Raw genomic sequence first — 3,298 nt, forward strand, 5'->3', positions numbered from 1 at the left:
CTTTCTCCAGCGCACCTATGACCTTTCTCATCCTTTCCCTGGCATGGTGGTTTCTGTCTATATGTCTATGGGTTTGCCTCCAGCAAGGACAAGAAAGTTCACTGTTGACCTCGCCAACAATGTCTGGCCCTGGCAAGACCTCTTCTCTAGGGATCTGTGAATCTACTTAAAATGAGGCTAACTATTCTTATCAGGCTGAGGGGAGCTTGAATCTGAACAAAAATAAAAAGATGTTGCTAGAAAACAGTTAACAAAGTAGAGTATTGGCAATCAGTTGGAATAAAGCTTTCCCAAGCCAAATGTGTGTGTGTGTGTGTGTGTGTGTGTGTGTGTGTATACACACTTATATATATATATGTATGTGTGTGTGCATGTATACACACTTTTTCTAAATATTTTATTTTTAAGTCATCTTTATACCCAATGTGAGGCTCGAACTCATAGCCCTGAGATCAAGAGTTGCACACTCTACCAATTGAGCCAGCCATGTGTCCCTACATATATCTTTTTTAATGAGAAAAATATTCCTTAGTCAAATGTAGCAAAGATTCTTTGATTTGAAAAAGGCAAGAGATAGGTTTTATTGTTATAAAAAAGAGAATTAAGTAAAGGGCAAATGAACGGATTCCTGCCTGAGTTGTGAGACAGTGCTGGAATTTGAAGCAGAGCCTGAGTCAACATTTTATAGAAAGGATATCAAAAACTTAGTAGAATTAAGTGAATAAAATTCCATACATTTACATCATTAGTTTGTAAATTTTTTTTCCTCTCCAAAATCCTCAGCAAGTAGCTTGTATGACTCACATAGGTTTAATTCTTAATCTTCTAACTTGCTCAGTTGTGACTCTAAAATATCTTGTCCTGTTGTTAGCAAAGCCCAAGGACTGTTGTGAAAACCACCAGCAAGTTTCACGACCGGCTGGAATTCTCTTAAACCTTCCAAATACTAGGATTTTGTGGCAGAGGCTTTCCAGTGTGACCCAGCTCCACGCCCCTCTTTAATTTGCTCTTACTCCTACTTAGAATTCGAAGAAAGGGCCTTTTGACCTCTCCTGGCTCCAAACTTCTTGCCTTTCAACACTACTTGACCCTGAGCAAATGACATCCTTCCTTACAAAGCCTGACCTATAGTTACCTCTAAAAACTCTTCATTAGCAATTCTGATATTCTGGTTGTAATGACTCTGATCCCAGCATGTCCTGCCTGTCTCACCGGAAGTGCTAAAGGAAAGACAAAATCGTATCATCTTTTCTTCCCCGGGCCAGGCCACAGGAAGCACCAACTGGTCAGGGAAACCGACATCATTTGAGGTCTGGGGGTTGATACAGTTCTTGAGGGTCAGACTAGATTTTTGCTTTGGAAGCAACAGAAGGGAAGAAGACCTAGGAGAGTCATTTGGAGGATTCTTTACAAAAGCGGGGGTAGGAGAAGCTGCTATGTCGGTGGGCTGTGTTCTGCAGAGTAGACCAAGGACCCTTCCCTAGAGGATCAGGCTCAGTCCATGCCCCGCTCTGTGCTGCCGAGCTTCCTGCCAGCATCTGGGCATTCGAAACCCGAAAGTAAATTTTTCTCATATTTACGTCCAGTGTTTGGATCCTCTTCCTTGGGCACAAAGGGTGCTGTTTGTGCTCCGTTTTCCCACCTGAGAGATGGAGATTCCCATGCAGGCAGTTTATTGGGCGGTGCTCTTGGGAATAATGATGGGAAGAGTGGGAGGAAAACAGGTTTCATCAGAAGGCGAAGTGAAATTGTAACGTCGTTATAACAAAGGTCTCATTCAGTCCCGCAGGGAGATCCAAAACGTGAATGGCCATTCGAAAACGTCCCGGATGAGGCAAGGGTCCAGGTCTTTTTGCCTCCACACTGATCAGATCTTGGATATGGGCAACCCCCCAAGAAGGGCTGTAATCTTGCGCAACACAGCTCTCTGTGGTTAAGGGCAATTCTTTTTTTTTTTTTTTAATTTAAGATTTTATTTATTTATTTGACAGGCAGAGATTACAAGTAGACAGAGAGGCAGGCAGAGAGAGAGAGGAGGAAGCAGGCTCTCCCCAAGCAGAGAGCCTGATGCGGGACTCAATCCCAGGACCCTGGGATCATGACCTGAGCCGAAAGCAGAGGCTTTAACCCACTGAGCCCCCAAGGGCAATTCTTGAAAGAAGGATCTGGATGGCCCACCACGGCAGCCCCAATAGACTCTAAAGTAGAAGTCCGGTTATATGAACCAGCTGGATGGTATCTTGGTGGACAGACAGCCACCCTTAGTTCACCTCAGTTGTATTTGATGTAACCAGACTAGGGAAAGACAAGACAAGCATAGACTTCAGAGAACATACTAAAAAAAAAAAACAAACAAACAAACAAAAAAAAACTTTAAAAAGCAGAGGTTTAAGGATCTGATATAGAGAGGCCAGATGAATTAAGTTATATATCTCTGTTTAAACGAGGAATTCCAGGGTTAGGGGATGGGTTAAATAGATGAGAGGGATTGAGGAGGCTCTTGGTACAATAAGCACTGTGTGTTGTCTGAAGGTGTTGAATCACTATATCGTACATCTGAAACTAATGTCACGTCGTGTACTAACTAACTAGAATTTAAATAACAACTTTTTAAAAAAATTTTGCATGAGGGACTCCTGGGTGGCTTAGTCGCTTAAGCATCTGCCTTCAGCTCAGGTCGTGATCCCAGGGTTCTGGGATTGAGCCCCAAATTGGGCTCCCTGCTCCGCCGAGGAGTCTGGTTCTCCCCCTGCTCCTTCCCCTACTTGTGCTCTCCTGTGCTCTCTCTTAAATAAATAAATAATTTTTTTTTAATGTGCATGAAAAGAATAAAGAGATGAATCACCAAAAATGTTTAAATGTTTTAAAAACCAAGAAACTCTCATAATAATCCCTCCAATTGTGTTACTCCTAGCAATGAATAGGGTTCCAGCAGCATTACAGAATATCCATTTATGCATTCTTTAAATATTTTTAAAATTGATTATTTTATACTAGGTGGTGAGCAGGATTCCAAGAAATCCAAAATAACAATTCCTGCTTTCAAGGGCTCACAGCCAGTGGGAGAGACAGATAGCATTAGACTGAGAATGAGGGCTGGTCGCCAGGCTTGCTGGGCACAGAGAGGGAAATTTATTAAATGGTAGAAAGCACTAAAAAAAGGCGAGGGGGCACCTGGGTGGCTCAGTGGGTTAAAGCCTCTGCCTTCGGCTCAGGTCATGATCCCAGGGTCCTGGGATCGAGCCCTGCATTGGGCTTTCTGCTCAGCAGGGAGCCTGCTTCCCCCTCTCTCTGCCTG

The sequence above is a fragment of the Mustela nigripes genome, chromosome 10 (genome assembly GCF_022355385.1).
Source record: "Mustela nigripes isolate SB6536 chromosome 10, MUSNIG.SB6536, whole genome shotgun sequence".
Classification (NCBI taxonomy): domain Eukaryota; kingdom Metazoa; phylum Chordata; class Mammalia; order Carnivora; family Mustelidae; genus Mustela; species Mustela nigripes.